We start from the raw sequence: 18,586 nt of genomic DNA, 5'->3' as shown, positions 1-18,586 counted from the left end.
GATTGTATTCTATATCTAATTGTTCACATCTGTGTCTTATTGCTCTAGACATCAAATGTCTCTGAAATTGGACATTTTGTACTATTGAATGAATCTTATACATTTTTGCTGTACTTCATTTCTCTCTGTGGTCTCTCAAATGTGATGGGTGGTATGCATCAACTGTTGATAACTGTCATTGCATCACAGTGTGTGCTTTCAGTCTTTAAACTAAAAACTGAAAAGACGACACTTCTTGTCAGAATATAAGTAATAAAAAAACTGGCATACTACAATAAGATGAATACATTTTTTGGGGTGGGTGGTCAACTACCTGAAAATATTACCCATAACATGTCATGGTGAATGCTAAATTCACTAAATAAACTTCAGCTCAATCCCCTGATAGCTATGACACAGAGAAGAGAGGCTTAACTTAGGGAAATGTGAAAAATAATGTGCAGTGCCAAATAGTAATAAAGTAAAAAACACCATGCAATAAAATACTGAACTGAATTAGAAAAACTGAGTACACTCTAATGAACACATTCTTATTAGGGAAACCAAACATGTTAATATGTAAAATTGAAAGTTAAGACTAATGCAAATGGCTTGAAGCAGAAATCATGAATATGAAAGCAATATACTGGCCCTTAAATGTGGTTTTAGTCCAGCCATGATGGAGTGAGGGTTAAAATAGCTTTTGGAGTGCATCTTTGTGGGTATGTGATAAAAAACTGATTGCATCTACTACATTTAATTGCTTGGCATCCTATCTTTGGGGCTAAAAGTCTTAATTTAGGGTGATTTTTTAAAATATTTAAAGGTAGTATTATATCCTGTCACATATATTTATTTTGAAACAGTTGGAGGTCATACTAAACAGGTAGACCTGAATCCATGTTTCTATTCTCAGCCTATTAGATGGCACAACATGTGCTAGTGTCCACAGGTAACATTTAACTTTTACATTCCATATGTGCATTTCCTGCACCATACTCTAGCTCCTTATTAGAAATTTAGTTAGGCCAATTAGTCGTAAGCAAATTTGAAATACTTTAAAGCTGAGAGAACATTTAGTAGGGTATGGGCAGCAGTGCCCCCATCTGCGGAGGTACAGAACCTGTTACTCCAGTCAGCATAGCAATTGGGGTGACCAAGCAATAATTGGAATTTTCTTACAATTCTTTGATTAAAACGTAAGCTTTGATATTAAATTCTGATGTAGAATCTGATTGGAGCCTCATATTAATTTGAACTAAAGTGAGTGGTCCAATTTATATCTCACTCTCAATATTTAGCAGTTAATTTATTTGTCCCAGTATAGGTTTTGAACAATTAATGTCTTTCTCTATAGTGCATTTGTTTAATATATTGTTTCTCTTCTCATTCTCCTTTAGCCTGTGTATGAGGTAAGAACTAGCTTTATGATGTACTTAATAGAATAATTTACTTTCCCTATTTAAAGCATCTAATATTTAGGTGTCACTTGCATTTATATCACCTGTGCATTCAATTGCATTGTGATTAGAAGTACCCAAAAAATAATATTTTGTGAAAATTATCAGCTTAATGAATGCTTCGAGAACATAAAAACATTTTAAAAAACGGCATGCCTATTCATATTTACATATCTATTGGCACATTTTATACCAGTAGCTTTCAAAAAGTCCCACCTCTCATGAGCTTTACAAAAGTCCACATATTACAAATGATCTTGATAAACCAAACAGAAAAACATACTTTAGTTACTTTTGCCATCATCTTTGAATTTTCCACTTTGTTGTAATAATAGCCATATTCAAAGCATGAATTGTAAATGTGACTTCCAAATAGAAGCAATAAAATAGAAACATGACATATTTATTTCTTATAGTTATGTAAATTAATGACACTCTACCATTTCACTGGTATGTCTGTGTTCCTTTAAATCAGAATATTGGGTTGAATGTATTGGACCCAGTTCACACAAAAATGAAAAATTAAATTTAAATGAACAAATATTCCCAGGAGTAGGCCTGAAAAACTACTCTGACTGTAGGTTCTCACAAATGATAGGTGGAATTTCATTAGATTTTTCCCATGGTCATCCATTTGCCCTGTGTGGAATTCTCCAAAGGCGAGAAGCGCCCAGAGAGCGAATGAAGCCTCATGTGTAAATGCACATTTTTTTTATTGAAAAGTAAATACTTTCCCAGTGGAGAAAGCCCTTCCCCCTTCAGGCCCACAACATTTTGGAGTTATCTTTTATCCTTTAGATATAGGAGTAAATCTCCAATTATTTTCGAAGTAGCAAAACATCAGCAAGAGAATGTTCACAAACATACATGTTTGATGGTGATTCTAAACATTCTAATAAAGCCATCATTTTGAACACCCACTTTACTCTACTTGAGTGGGAATTAACTAGTGCAAATTACTCCAAACTTTTGGAGCATATATCTACAGCAGGTGAATAATTTACAATCAATGTATTTGCCCATACATTTATACTCATGCTCTGATTTATTTCATGAAATAGGACCCTATGCTCTGATTTTTGTACCTTGATACTTTCTTGTTGATTTTATTTATAATGTCTGTTTATCTAAAAAATGTCATTGTTTAATTATCTCTCTACCTGCATTCCAACAATGTAAAAGCATATTGTTTTGTTCAGAATTTCTATTCCACTTTATGCATTATAAGGAAAGTTTTACATTTAATGGTACCTTTCATTTATTCCCTATTTGTTGTGAACTTTCATTTGCAATCTGTGAAATATTTCTATATTTCCAATTAGCCAAATGAGTGTGCTGGTTCATTATACACTTACAAAACATAACATTGACTTTATGAATGTAAGGGAATTTGACATACAATATAGAACTGTATGTTCCATGGAGATTACCCTCACTCATCACTTAAGACATGTTTACTATAAGCGCGGCCGATCTTTAAATATACAAATTACCTTGGTGCTGTCTTTTGTTATTTCTACAACCCATTGATAGAATACAAATACTAAACCATACACCACTTCTTACCTATTTGATCCACTATCAGTTTTTAGTGGTCTATGGGGTATGAAACACCTGATGTACTCTAGTTAAATATACCACCGTCCGAGGAGTCTTTCCTGAAGCATAACATTTCTCATGCTGCTAATATTTACAGTTTGACACAAAGAAAATCACCAACCTCCATAACTTAGGAAAACATCTCAAAGCAATTATTTTACTTTATTCTATATATGTTTTGAAACAATGCACCTCTAGTTCTGCTAATAGTTACACTTTCGAACCAGGAAAATGTACAACACCCATACCCTAAGAAAACATCTCAAAGTAATTTTCTTTCCTCTTAATATTCTCTATATATGTTTTTTATAAAAAACAAGTGAAGCATCATCAAACCAAACTCTCTATGTGCCTTATAGAATAAAGTTTTTAAATAAATAAATAGGAGCACATCAGAATAGTTAAGCACAGTCAAAAAGGCTTCTCATTGCATGTCTGTTGGTGAGCACCCACTTGAGGTAAATCCTTTTCTATTTCCTCTCCATTTAAATGAAGGTTTTTGCTGACAGAAGCATTTTGGACCAATTAAAATTAAATTGACACTCATGGACAGGTTTCGAAAACAGGCATGGGTATTGTTACTCCCTTTGCTATTGCTAACATCAGATTCTTATCTATCATAAATAAGACTAACTTTTTATTCAGCTTCTGAAATTGTACATTTTGCACTATTGAGTGCATCCTAATAGGTTTCTAGTTGAGAATGGCATTTCAATATTTTTGTTAACATATATTTGACATGAGTAATTCTGCATTTTGTAAAGGGAGATTTTTTGTTGAATTTTGATAATGCTTTGAAAGAGGCATGATTATTTGTACTCCCCTTGCAAGGCTGAACACATACATGAAACATATGAAGCCATTGCCCTTTTCTGACCAGTATTAACCCTGGAGTCAATGGTCCTGTAATTATTATTTGTATTAAGAAACATTGCTCTCTGGTTTAGAAGAAAGTTTAAACTAAAAGAATGGTAGTTCAATTTCATCAATAATATCACATGCAATAAATCAAAGCTAGTACACTGGATTATGTTTTCATTTAAATGAATGACTGCCTGTGTTCGTCATCTAACTTTACATGGTCTGAATTTGGCATAGGTCTGTTAACATTTCTAAAATTGAGAGCATTCCTGGGCTCTTAAATTGCAAACAGTAAGCACTATTGACAACACATAAAAAACAAGGATAGCAGTCACTTAAAACATGGTGACTTTTAGCACACTCTTTCTAGGCTTTATAAAAAAATACATATCTGATGCATTACAATGGCAGTTGTCATATTCACTTTTAATTAACAGAATTATTCCATGATATTTTGAATTGGAATTCTCTTTATGTTTCAAAGTAACAGGGAGGAAGATGAACACATTAACAACATAACATGTATTGCCTACTATATAGTTGTAGAAATGAGGTGTTGGACAAGCATGAATGTTTCTCAATAAATGTACATAATTAATTGGGGTGCCCTGTGGAAAGTTTAAATAGCACTGGCTACATTAATTTTTAGGAAGAGGCGCATTTGTTACTTTCAAGCCCAATTTTGTCTGACTCAATTGAATTGTAAAGTAACTATGTGTTTTTACCTAAATGAGAGTGGTTATTTAGATATATTTGTTAACATGTAAAGTAGTATTTCTGTGATTTAAAAAAGGCTGAGTTTAATTGTTGGATTTTCGTGAGTGTAATTTAAATATCTAATCTTTCACATCACTTTTTTTAACCCTCTTTCAGTCATCATCAGTAAGTCAAACTTGTTATGCAGTGTCTGGAATTGTAAATGTTGCACTATTGGCTGAAAATGAATATGTTTCTAAATGAAAATGATATTTCAATATATTTTGTTAACATGTAGATCAATATTTCTGTGTTTTGTAAATGGCAATTTAATTGTTGAGTTTGTATGATTGTATTCTATATCTAATTGTTCACATCTGTGTCTTATTGCTCTAGACATCAAATGTCTCTGAAATTGGACATTTTGTACTATTGAATGAATCTTATACATTTTTGCTGTACTTCATTTCTCTCTGTGGTCTCTCAAATGTGATGGGTGGTATGCATCAACTGTTGATAACTGTCATTGCATCACAGTGTGTGCTTTCAGTCTTTAAACTAAAAACTGAAAAGACAACACTTCTTGTCAGAATATAAGTAATAAAAAAACTGGCATACTACAATGAGATGAATACATTTTTTGGGGTGGGTGGTCAACTACCTGAAAATATTACCCTTAACATGTCATGGTGAATGCTAAATTCACTAAATAAACTTCAGCTCAATCCCCTGATAGCTATGACACAGAGAAGAGAGGCTTAACTTAGGGAAATGAGAAAAATAATTTGCAGTGCCAAATAGTAATAAAGTAAAAAACACCATGCAATAAAAATACTGAACTGAATTAGAAAAACTGAGAACACTCTAATGAACACATTCTTATTAGGGAAACCAAACATGTTAATATGTAAAATTGAAAGTTAAGACTATTGCAAATGGCTTGAAGAAGAAATCATAAATATGAAAGCAATATGCTGGCCCTTAAATGTGGTTTTAGTCCAGCCATGATGGAGTGAGGGTTAAAATAGCTTTTGGAGTGCATCTTTGTGGGTATGTGAAAAAAACCTGATTGCATCTACTACATTTAATTGCTTGGCATCCTATCTTTGGGGCTACAAGTCTTAATTTAGGGTGATTTTTAAAAATATTTAAAGGTAGTATTATATCCTGTCACATATATTTATTTTGAAACAGTTGGAGGTCATACTAAACAGGTAGACCTGAATCCATGTTTTTATTCTCAGCCTATTAGATGGCACAACATGTGCTAGTGTCCACAGGTAACATTTAACTTTTACATTCCATATGTGCATTTCCTGCACCATACTCTAGCTCCTTATTAGAAATTTAGTTAGGCCAATTAGTCGTAAGCAAATTTGAAATACTTTAAAGCTGAGAGAACATTTAGTAGGGTATGGGCAGCAGTGCCCCCATCTGCGGAGGTACAGAACCTGTTACTCCAGTCAGCATAGAAATTGGGGTAACCAAGCAATAATTGGAATTTTCTTACAATTCTTTGATTAAAACGTAAGCTTTGATATTAAATTCTGATGTAGAATCTGATTGGAGCCTCATATTAATTTGAACTAAAGAGAGTGGTCCAATTTATATCTCACTCTCAATATTTAGCAGTTAATGTATTTGTCCCAGTATAGATTTTAAACAATTAATGTCTTTCTCTATAGTGCATTTGTTTAATATATTGTTTCTCTTCTCATTCTCCTTTAGCCTGTGTATGAGGTAAGAACTAGCTTTATGATGTACTTAATAGAATAATTTACTTTCCCTATTTAAAGCATCTAATATTTAGGTGTCACTTGCATTTATATCACCTGTGCATTCAATAGTATTGTGATTAGAAGTACCCAAAAAATAATATTTTGTGAAAATTATCAGCTTAATGAATGCTTCGAGAACATAAAAACATTTTAAAAAACGGCATGCCTATTCATATTTACATATCTATTGGCACATTTTATACCAGTAGCTTTCAAAAAGTCCCACCTCTCATGAGCTTTACAAAAGTCCACATATTACAAATGATCTTGATAAACCAAACAGAAAAACATACTTTAGTTACTGTTGGACCCGGCCTCGTGGCGTGGTCTTAACCCTCTTGGATTGTGCTCGTCCCCCGCACCGGCCTACACGGGCCGCCCTTTCAGGCCGCCAGGGACCCCTCCTCCCTTCGAGGCCCCCTTTGGATTGTACCCGTTTTCCTACACCCGCCTCAGCGGCCCCCTTTTCCAGGCCGCACAGGGACCCCTCATCCCTTCGGGGTCCCCCCCATGCTTGCTCCACGCACCAGCCCACGCAGCCCGGCTCCCTCCGGCCTCGGCCCCAGCGAAGCCCCGACATCGAGGCACCAAGATCGGGCCAGGGGGCACCGCACTTCACCACTCCCGGAGGAGGAGAGTTTCGATGGGACCCCCCACCGTCCCTCAACACCTAGGTACGATCGTCCTCCGGCCTCCCCGGGCCTGGCGCCTCTCCCGCTGGGCGTCTGGCCTCTCCCAGCCCGGCCTCTCCGCCCCCCCGAGCGCAAGGGTCCGGACATCAAAGGGCTCCAGACCTAAATCTGGGGCAACCCCGCAATGGGACAGGAGTTGTATCCCAGAGTCAAGAGCCCTGCTGATGGAATCGCGGCTGACCCTACGGAGAAGAACTCTTGCTTGAGACTATACCACGAGCCCTGCTGACTGCGTCGCGGCTCCACCTTATTGAGACAAGGAACCTCACGGAACATCGGGGCCCTGCTGACGCTGTCGCGGCCCAACCTCGCTGAAACCTTCCTCGGAGCCCTGCTGACGTCGTCGCGGCTCGAGCTGAACTGAAACACCTTAAGAGCCCTGCTGACCTGGTCGCGGCTCGAACTCCACAAACTGATCGCCAGAGCCCTGCTTACGCCGTCGCGGCTCGACCACTCCGAGATCCGGAGTCCCTCCAGCTTGAGGATCAAGAACTGGGCCCAGGGTACTCTCGTACCAAGCTGCTACTAAAGACTGTCCCGCTACCCTGTCCCTACCCGAGACTTTGAGACTCTTGTGGATCCCTCGATCCCCCTTGTACATATCGATAACCGTAACTTCTTAGATGCTGATAAAGAACTGCTCGTCTTGATAAACATCCTCGAGTCCTGTGTGGTGGTGTTACTGTGCTAGTACGTTATAGGAGAAGGACCTCTCCTAGGAGGCTTCTCGGCAGCGCTCGGCTACTTCGTGCAGTGTGGGGGCCCCTCTGGGTGGTCTCTCCGACTCCCCCGAGGTCCGCCTTCCAACATTTGGTGGCCAGCGACGGGATCCGAGCCGAACGCCGATCGTACAAGCAAGTAACCCACTCGCTATCCATCCAGACGAACAGAGACCATGGAGTTCCAACCAGAACTATTGGAAGAGTACACGCACAAAGAGTTAAAACAGTTCTGCAAGGACAAGGGCATTACGACCACCGGCCTAGGTACCAAGGAAGAGATGCAGAAAGCCCTGAGAACCTGGATAGAGTCCGAGGCGGGTCCCTCCCAGGGGGAAGGTCCCCTGCCCCTGAATGCAGCCACGCCACCAGCACCGACCCCAGCGAACGAAGGGAGAAACAGCCTGGAAACCGGCCTCTCCGCGGAAGAAATACGAGAGCGGGAGAAGGTCCGGACCCATGAGCTAGAGCTCGCACGACTTCGGCTGTACGGCGAACTCCGGCTGGCCGAAAAGAAATGGGCCATGGAGCAGCTACGGCTACAAGAGGAGATAGAGGAGAAGAAACGGCATCGATAACTAGAAGAGAAACAGCTGCAGGAGGAAATCGAAGAAAAGAAACGGCATCGAGAACTAGAAGAGAAAAAGCTGACCCTCGAACACGAGCGGGGCCTCAAAGAACTCGAACTCAAGGCCCAGAAGGGGGAGACCGGCACCCCCAGCAATAGAGACGCTCTGCCGCCCACCGAAGCCAAGGTCCATATTCCCAAGGATGTCGTCAAGGAGTACTATAAAAACGACGACATCCAGCAGTGGTTCAAGGCGTACGAGGTGGCCATGACCTCCCATCGGGTACCCCGGAAGGATTGGGGTGCCGGCCTATGGGGTCAGTTCCTTAGCGAGGGCCGAGACACCCTGCTCCAGCTCCCGGAAGAGGTGATGACCTCGTACGACCATATGAAGGAGGCCCTGCTCACCCGCTACGGACTAACCGCGGAAATGTACCGCCAGCGTTTCAGAGACTGCAAGAAAATCCCCGGTACCAAGTGGGTAGAGTATGTTGACTTCTTCAGCAGGGCCCTAGAAGGTTGGATCAAGGGTAGCAAGGTCACCACTTAGGGGCAGCTGGTCGACCTCATTATTTGGGAACACCTCTCCAACAACTGCTTCGTGGAGCTAAGACAACACCTCCTCGACAGCAAGCTGACCGAGCCGCGGAAGCTCGCCGCCGAGGCCGATCGATGGGTCAACACCCGAGTCCCCCGGAACCCGATGGGGGAGTACCAGCGAAACCACACCGGACCCCCCGCCAGCGCGGCGGAGGAGGAGGGTCGAACCGGAATCGGGACATCCCAGCCGGGCCGCCCCGGAGTCCGCCTCGGGGGCCGCCTCAGCAACACCCCTCCCCGAGCCTAGCCCAAAGAGGGACGACGCCAGCCAAAACCGGACCCCGGCCCCCGATAACCTGCTACGGCTGCCAACAGACAGGACACTATGCCAGCGACCCTGCCTGCCCCATGAACCGACGAGGTGGGACCAGCGGGCCCCCGCCCCGACAACTGGCGGCTGCCGCCCTGGGAGAAGGGGAGGAAGAGGAAGAACCCCTCAACGGGGGGTCCACTGAGTGGGAGCCGGCGGCCATGTCCCTGGTCTGCCTGGGCAGCCGAGAAATGGTGCCCCGAACACCCATCCCGAGCAACACCCAGAAGTACCAACAGTGGGTCACTATCAATGGACGACGGGCCGAAGCCCTCCGTGACACCGGAGCCAGTGTCACCGCTGTCCGCTGCCACCTAGTGACCCCCGAACAGATCCTGCCAAATGTGCTATGCCCCGTCCGGACGGCCGACAACAGCAAAAGCATGTGCCAGATGGCCCAGATCCCCTTCGAATGGGGAGGGGTGACGGGCATGCTGAAGGTGACTGTCCGCGACGACGCTCCAGTGGACTGCCTCCTGGGGAACGACCTAGAGAGTTTCCCCTGGGCTCAAGTGGAGCGGCAAGAGCATCTCCGAATGTTGGGACTACCCGAATGGGCCTGCGCCACCACCCGGTCCATGGCCGCCCAGGCCCCCCGCTCGTCCATGACAGCCGACACCGTCGAGCCCGAGGGGCCCGTGCCACCACCTGCCTCCAGCGAGGAAGAAGTGGGCACCGATGCCAGGCCCACAGAACCCTCCCCAGGCGAGATCGCCTCTCTCGGCGCCCTCCCGGAGCTTGCCCAATGGCGCCACGACGGGGGCCCCACCAGAGAACAGTTCCAGCAGGAACAGAAGACCTGCCCCTCCCTTGAAGGAGTCCGGCAGCAAGCGGCCTCGCAGGCCAACGGTGACCAGACCGGAACACACTGGGTCTATTGGGCCGAAGGACTACTGTACAGCGAGCAGAAGATTGCAGAACTGGGGGCCAGTCGTGTGTTGGTGGTCCCCCTCCGATTCCAAGAGTTCCTCCTCAACCTGGCACATGATGTGCCCCTCGCCGGGCACCTGGGGCAGGACAAAACCTACAGCCGCCTGGTGACCCACTTCTACTGGCCCCGGATGCGGAGGGACGTGGACAACCACTGCCGGTCCTGCCTGACCTGCCAAGCCAGCGGCAAGATGGGGGGACCGGTCAAAGCCCCTCTCCAGCCCTTCCCAGCAGTCAACACCTTGTTCGAATGGGTCGGAATAGACATCGTAGGGCCCCTGGACCCCCGGACCGCCCTGGGTCACCGCTTCATCCTGGTCCTCGTAGACCACGCAACCAGGTACCCTGAGGCCATCCCGCTTCGAACTGTGACAGCCCCCGTAGTGGGCCGGGCCTTAATGGGGATCTTCTCGAGAGCAGGGTTCCCCCGAGAAGTGGTGAGCGACCGGGGTACGAACTTCATCTCTAAATACATGCGGTCCCTGTGGCAGCAGTGCGGGGTCACGTACAAGTTCACCACCCCATACCACCCTCAGGGGAACGGACTGGTCGAGCGGTTCAACAGAACCTTAAAAGGCATGATCAAGGGCCTGGAAGAACCCCTACGGCGGAGATGGGATGTCCTGCTGCCGTGCCTCCTGTTTGCCTATCGGGAGGTCCCGCAGAAGTCCCTGGGGTTCAGCCCTTTCGAATTATTGTACGGGCATCCGGTCCGAGGACCCATCAGCCTGGTCAAGGAGGGCTGGGAGACGAAGCCCCGAGATGCCCCTCCCGACGTCTACAGATACGTCCTGACCCTACGAAACCAGACACGAAGGTTCCGAGCCCTGGCCGAAGCCAACCTCGAGGCCAGCCAAGAGGACATGAAAAGATGGTACGATCAAAACGCCTCTACCATCGAGTTTGAGCCGGGCCAGCAAGTCTGGGTCATGTCACCGGTTGACCCCTGCGCCCTCCAGGACAAATGGACCGGGCCCTTCAAGATGGTGGAGAAGAAGAGCCCTGTCACCTACCTGATCGACATGGAGTCTCCCCGGAACCCCCTCCGGGTTCTACACGCTAACCGGCTCAAACCCCACTTTGCCCGGACCGAACTAAGCCTACTGCTGGCGACCGACGACGGGGGCGAAGGCGACTCCGAGCCCCTACCCGACCTCCTGCGGACCAGCGACCACGACGGGACCATCGAAGGCGTCCGACTCGCCTCCTCCCTGACCCCGGAACAGCACCACGACTGTCAGCAACTGTTGCGGCCCTTTGCGGCCCTCTTCTCCCTCACTCCGGGGGTGACTCCATGGTGTGTCCACGACGTCGACACTGGGAACAGGTTCCCCGTGCGACACAGAGCCTACCGAGTACCCGACCGGGTGCGGGCCTGCATCCAGGCTGAGGTGGCGAAGATGCTGGCCCTCGGGGTCATCGAGCCTTCCGACAGCCCGTGGGCCAGTCCCGTCGTCCTGGTGCCAAAGGCCGCCGCCCCAGGCACCCCCCCGGAGCTACGATTTTGTGTGGACTACCGGGCCCTGAACGCTGTTACCAAGACCGATGCCCATCCTCTTCCCCGGGCCGACGAGCTCATCGACCACTTAGGAGCAGCCCGCTACCTGAGCACTTTTGACCTCACCGCCGGGTACTGGCAGATCCAGCTCACCCCCGGTGCCCAAGAGAGATCCGCTTTCTCCACCCCTGATGGGCACTACCACTTTCGGGTGATGCCCTTCGGCATGAAGAACGCCCCGGCCACCTTCCAGAGGCTAGTGAACAAGGTCCTGGCCGGGCTAGAGGCCTTCAGCGCGGCTTATTTAGATGACATTGCCGTATACAGCAGCCACTGGGCTGAGCACCTGGGGCACCTCAAAGCAGTCCTGGCCGCCCTCCAAAGGGCCGGGCTCACGATCAAGGCCAGCAAGTGCCAGATAGGCCAAGGATCGGTGACCTATCTGGGCCATCAAGTAGGGAGCGGTCAGGTGGCTCCCCTCCAACCGAAAGTTGATGCCATCCAGGCGTGGGAACCCCCCACCACCCAAACAGCTGTCCGGGCCTTCCTGGGCCTCACCGGGTACTACCGCCGATTCATCAGAGACTATGGGAGCATTGTAGGCCCCCTTGTAGTAAGGACTCCCTTAATACGTACATACATTGTTAAGTTAGCATTACCACGTTAGAAGTTAGAAAGCCATCTTGCTGCTTTTGCACACGACACTGCGTTCACATGTTATTGCTTAAACGAACTGCTGCCTCGAGTTTTGCCTCACACGAGAGCAATCTGTTGTTACCATCCCGAGCTCTGCGAAGCGACCTTGGTCTGCACACGATGTCTGAGTTGTTAGACAATGCATGTTTTCCACTCTAGGTTGATCGACCCACTATTTAGTCATAACACACGAGCAGCTGCACATACCTGAAAGTTGGTGCTTTTAATATCACGGACATCATGTTTATTATTCAGACCGAAGACGAGCCTTCCTGCGAGAAGACTCCTGATGCTCCTGTGATGTGATTTCACTAAGCTGATTTCTGAGGTATGGGGTCCCCTATGCAAGCCTAAGAGACCTTCTGTTAGTCTAATAATAATATTAGCTTCTTAGTAAAGGGAAGGTGGTAGTATCCACTGTCATTATAACATGATCACCCCTTTTATATTCTATGGAATTGTAACTATGTTGATGGTTTTGATTTTAATCATTTGTCTGCTTGTATTAGCCAAAGTACTGCATATTAGGACACGTGGTCTATAAAAATAAACTCTTTTTATTTTCACCGTGTCTCTGTTGATTCTTGTTGTGGACTGATGTGAGAATAATATACGAACAGGTATTTCCGATTCCCACCATTCCTGAGTATGTACTGAGTCGCGTGTTCTGGGTTGTCTTTTCATTGGGACCGCCGAGCTAAATCTCGGATAACGAATGGGACACTTATGCTAGCCGGATACTGGGTTCTGGGTTCTGAGGTGAGTTTCTGGTACACCACAACTCACTGAGGTCCTGGGGTTCTACGCATAGTTCTGTGTATAAGCAGAATCCCTGCAACATGGCGCACCTAACGTTTGGTCTATGAGTTGAAACGCCTTAGTAGTGCTCGCGTTTGTCCACAACACCCTCATTCTTGTTTCCGGATAACAAGTCTGACGGATTTAAACCTACCTAGGTCTATTGATATAGGTTCTTTCAAGCTTGATAATTAAAAAGGTTAGTGAACCCTTGTGCTACTGATAGTTTCACGTGTGTTGTCCTAATGTCGGTGGATATTGCGGCGCATAGCCGTGCGGCTCTAAAACGTCATTTGACGCAGTATGGGGTACCGGACACTGGTATGAACGTCATCTTTGTGGTGGGAGCCGATGCGGCTCATCCCTATGAGTTGTTCTACTCTTGGGTGACGATTCCAGCGGTGGGGGATGATGACACCTTTCATTCTTACACTGCCGCTGCAGTGCCGGCGAATTATACGCCGTATAGGACACAGGAAATACCAATATCTGCTTGGCAGCATCTTATTTGGTTTAATGGCGCCCTTCCCCATGTGGTTATACCGCCGAGAATGGGCCCTTTATCAATTGCAGGGGCCACTTGTCCGGTACTAGCCGGATTTACGCCTCATCCCCGTTACCTCACGGTGACGGTGGCTGAGCTGCGTGTACTACACACTGCCCTCATTACGGTATATAGGGCGTTAGTGCAGTATGTGTCGCGCAATATGCAGGCGGGGGCGCCTGCTATTGCGGGACAGCCTACTGATCATCACGCGGTGGTCATTAGTCCTGTTATGGTCAATTCTGTTATGGGCAAGCGCCCCCAAACTAGGGATGATTTCCCCTTTTGGCTTGCTGAAAAATTTGACCAAATAGAAGCGGTTTACCCGAATACTTCACCTGTGGAGAAACACAGGATCCTCACCATTAGTTTGCCTAAGGACTTGGTCCCCCACATTGATGATTGTACAAATTGGGGCAAGGTCTTTGCAGCGACGTACGCGCAGTGCTATGGCACTCCGTCTATGTTGCAACTGCCCTCCGTAATCAAAAGAGTTCAAGAGAACCATGGTGCGGAGTCTGCGATAGAGTTAGGGATGCGGCTCCTCGGTCAATTTGACCTGGTGGCTACCATGATAATTGGTAACCTGAAGTGTGATGCTTTGCATTTCCAGGTTCGTAATGAACTGAAACGAATTCCTGAGGAGGACAAACCGCAGGAATTTGCGAAAATAATCGCAGAGGCATATCGGGATTTGGGTCGTAGCTCTTTAGGAGTTAAGCCTGTCATAAAGACTCCCGATCTAAAACAGCAGGGTAAGGCAGAAACGTCTGGTAAGGACGACCGGCCCTTTTTTCCTAAACAAAAATGGCAGGTTAAACAACAGGGGAAGCAGCAGCAGCAGAAACAGGGCTCTCGGCCTGCCTCTCCCGTACAGTCAAGTAGTGAACGCACTTATGATCTGCGCGATCGTGCTGCTATAAAGTCTCCTGATAGATTTCAGGTTTCTGAACAGCGCTCTCCTCGTTCTTCACAGGAAACATCGGCTACACAGTCCGGTGGCGGAGGCGGTGGCAAAGGTCGGGGTGCTCCACAACAGCGTGACCAGCCCCGACAGACTGAGGGTAAAGGCAAGCAGGACGAATTTGCACGACAAAGACCCCCGTTTCAGAAGAAGAAAGTGGCGGCTCTGACGGCAAGGTATGCCTCAGATAGTGCGGACACAGCTTCGGAACCGGACATGGGCGCTGACGCTCCTGGACAGCGCAGCGGAAATTACCATAGTCCGTCAAGCTCTGCGTCCATTTCTGGCGGTGACAGCAACTGATATATCGGTTACTGTGGAAACAGCTGACACCAGAGTGGCTCCCCCTGATAGACTTTATGAAATAGTCTTATTAATTGAGGGTGACATACAACGTACAATAAAAGGGATTTTTTGGGATAATCTGACCACCTCCTATGATATCCTCCTAGCGGAGGCAGATTGGCCCCCAGCTTTCATTTTAGAGGCTCCTAGAGGGGAGGAAGTAATCCTCCCGTCCTTTGCGCACACAGTGCCTAAGGACCAAGCTGAAGTGTATGCTGAGGAGTGGGCGCTTGCGCTTGCGCCGGCGGTGTATCGTACTCAGGTGGGATGGGACAGATTGTCCCCCTGCCATGAGATTCCATTGCGGTCTATGCCCCAGCCTCAACCTCAATATCCTATGCGTCGTGAAGCGAGACCCCACGTCGCGGCAATCCTTGAACAATTGGAATATCAGGGTGTTATTGAAACATGTGTGTCCCCTATGAATAACCCTTTATTCACTGTAACGAAGCCTGACGGCTCGTACCGTTTAGTTTTGGATTACCGGCACCTAAACTCCCACTGCCGGACCTGCGCGGTACAAAATACACATAGCTCGGCTTTGGTCGACAGTCTCGTGCGTAAAAGATTTAAAACGACACTTGACATTTCCAATGGCTTTTTTAGCCACAACCTGTCCACACTGAGCAGCCAGTGGACGGCGTTTACCTCGGGCGGAAAACAAAAACAGTTTACAAGATTAGCCATGGGTTACAAAAATAGCCCTGGCGTCTTTTCTGCTCGCGTGGTTTCTCTTTTAGAAAGAATAGACCCCGAAGCATACTCATATGTTGACGATATCTATCTTACGGATGATGAGCTGTTGCCGCATCTGTCTCGCGTTGACAATATTATCGTGAGTTTTGCAGACTATGGCTACAAATTCAATTTTGCGAAGTCACACATCGCAGAATATACGGTGTTGTTTTTGGGCTACGAGCTCAACAATGAAGGTAAGGGGTTAGCCCCCCACTTTCTGGAAAAGTGTGCACGCTTGAGTGCTCCTACGACACTGAAGAAATTACAATCTCTGCTGGGTTTTCTGAACTTCGGCCGTACGTATATTCCTGATTATGCCCAGCGTATCAAGCCGCTTTACGCCTTGGTACAGCCTTCCTTTTCGAAGTCTAGCTGGCAGCTAGAACACTCTGCTATTTTACAGTCTTTACAGGCTGACCTTCTTGCTTCACAATACTTGCTGACACGTGATAACCGCACTAACCTGGTGATAAGAATAGTACCAGGCGCCGTGGGGTTCACGTATTTGACGTTTAATGAGGGCGACACAGTCCCCATTGCGTACAAATCCCACTTGTACACCTCTGCTGAATTACGTTTTTCCACGGTCGAAAAAGTTCTGACTGCTGTGCAGATGGCGATCCTCAAGGAACGCGCACTGTCGCATGGGAAACAGATTCTGGTTGTAACTCCATATCCTGCTTTAGAGGCAGTGACTAAAGCAAGTGTACCCAATTCTAAAGCTTTGCATCCACGGTGGATACAATGGGCTACAACACTGACGTCGCCAGACGTCACTTACATCTTTGATGCCTCATTACAGACTCAAGAGTACTTGCAGTATGAATTCGTTCATCCGGCACCTCTGTCTTTGCGCCCGCTCGAAGAATACCATTGTGTCATATACACTGACGGGTCTGCGCAACCCGCAATTGGATCGAAGCACGCTTATTCAGCGGCTTGCGCAATTGTCGTAGGTACATTCGTAAATGGTGAATTCCAATCTGATGCAGTGCATACGCAGTCATTGGGTGATTGTACCGCACAATTGGCGGAGCTCCGGGCTCTGGTGCTTGCACTGGAGTTTGCTGATCCCCGAGTCACTACTCTTATAGTGAGTGACTCCTTCTACTGTGTCCAGTCCTACAATGACAATTTACACTTCTGGTCTCAGAATGATTACCGCGACACTAAAGGTAGCACAATGAAGCATAAAACGCTTTGGGTTCGAGTGGCAGACTTTAAAGAACGTCTCCCTCTCGTAAGTGTTATACACACTCTTGGTCACCAGCGGCTTGGTGTCCATGCTGTCGGCAACAGCTTAGCTGACGAGGCAGCGAAAACAGCAGTGGCTGCATACTTAGTGGCAGCAGTTACAAGATCCAAAAGTAAGATTGATGATGACATCTTGGCAGCTATTGCTGCTACAGAGAAGGGAGGGGATTACCCGAAGGGTTTTCCCTCTCGGTATATTTATCATTTAAGTCCTGATAACGTCCCGTTAGTGAGGATTAACGACGTTGGTGATAGAATAATTCCCAACGCGGACTGCAGACCAGCACTGATCTTGGCTGCACATGAGGGGTTGGCGTCAGCCCACGCCGGTGTGTCAGCTACAATATCTCTGCTACAACAACGTTACTGGTGGTTTGGTTTATATAAACAAGCGCGCGCTTATGTTCTTGATTGTGACATTTGCCAACAGATTAAACCTTCTACTGTTACGCGCCCACCACAGACACAGCTGTACATCTCTAATAAGCCATTTGGTTGTGTTTATTTAGATCACTGCGGTCCTTTTTCTTCTGATACTGCGTACAAGTACATCTTGGTTGCAGTGGATTTGTGCACACGTTTTCTATGGGTGTGGCCACAAAGGAGTGCTGACTCGCGGACTGTCATCAGGGATTTGCGTGTCTTTGTGGGAACTTTTGCGTGTGGTACCTTCCATTCTGATCAGGGCCCTGCGTTCGCCTCTAAGGCTTACAAGGAGGCTATGAAAAATTTGGGGGTCCTTGTCAAATTTTCGTCTCCCTACCGACCTGAGGGTAATAGTGTGGTGGAGCGAATGAACCGTGACTTAAAGCAATCATTGACAGCACGTGTTTTAGGCACAGGCCGGAACTGGCTAGCCCATTTGTATAACGTCCAACGTGCACTAAATAATCTCCCTAGAAGGTCTCTGGGTGGGCGGACCCCGTACATGATGCTCTTCGGAATCAGAATGTTAGTTCCAGACCTTGATGGTCTAGACATTGCGGCGTCGACCGCACCCTTTGACGTAGATGATCACTGTGCTGTTTTGCAGACTCTACAAGAAGCCAGAGACTCTCTTTCGAAAGAACATTTGCCCTCCACGTCTGAAGCTGAGGTTCAGATTCCGGTAGTCGGCTGGCTACCCCGAGTTGGTGATCTGGTCCGTGAGAAGGTGGAGAACAAGAAGGAGTTCGGCCCCTTTTATCGTGCACCAGTTCCAGTGATTGGAGTGCAGGGTACAAGAACAGTCATTTTACCTCCACTTCCTGGTCGCAAAGAAAACAGGTACATCTCTATTGACAATGTCAAACTTCAGCGAGTGGCCGATACTTCTTAGTATGACTCCGGCAGTTTCATGCCAGACAATGCAAAGAAATTCAATGATGGTTCCTGCTTCTACCACCTTGTCTGATGTTGCAATCGAGATACATTCAGTTACTGATCCCTTGCTGATACCACCGGCTGGTGGTTTGTCCGGTGAGACTGAGTATGCTTATCCTACACGTGGACCTTCGCCTGTTTTACAATCTACAGCACTTGGCCAGTCCCGTTTTTCCTTTGACACTAACTCTTTGC

This window comes from Triturus cristatus, chromosome 7, assembly GCF_964204655.1.
Source record: "Triturus cristatus chromosome 7, aTriCri1.1, whole genome shotgun sequence".
Lineage (NCBI taxonomy): Eukaryota > Metazoa > Chordata > Amphibia > Caudata > Salamandridae > Triturus > Triturus cristatus.
This window is presented reverse-complemented; position numbering follows the sequence as displayed.